Raw genomic sequence first — 569 nt, 5'->3', positions numbered from 1 at the left:
AGTAGAAAGCCTCATCTTTCTCCCGCGGAGCGGCTGGTAGTTTCGAACTGCTGACCTTATGGTTCGCAGCCCGATTCGTAACCACTATGCTACCATACTAAACAAATGCTTACTGCTATTTAATATTGAATAAATGAGTGCCACTTATGATTTCTTTTATAAAAATTCTTTATCCATATGATGAAAATGCCAAGGTTAAATTTTGACTTAAACTAATGGCATACTCATTATAAAAGTTAAGGTAACTTCCCTTTGGGATGGTTTTTAGGTCTTCATCCAATGAATAGATTCTAACTTTGACTGTAAGAAAAAATGTCATTATTAGAAACTTTGTTCAATGTTATATTATTTAACAATACTACTAACTCTGTAAAATGAAGGTCATGAATTTTAAAGTAAAATTATTGTTGTTAAGTGCCGTCAAGTTGATTCCAACTCATAGTGACCCTACTGTTTCCAAGGAGCGACTGGTGAGTTTGAACTGCTGACCCTGTGGATCAAACTAATCTTATGGCCCAGTGCATTATCCTGCAATGTCACCCTAGTAAAATTAAGAAAGCCAAAAATAT

Source organism: Chrysochloris asiatica, unplaced genomic scaffold, assembly GCF_000296735.1.
Source record: "Chrysochloris asiatica unplaced genomic scaffold, ChrAsi1.0 scaffold00081, whole genome shotgun sequence".
Lineage (NCBI taxonomy): Eukaryota > Metazoa > Chordata > Mammalia > Afrosoricida > Chrysochloridae > Chrysochloris > Chrysochloris asiatica.
Note: the sequence above shows the minus strand (reverse complement) of the source record.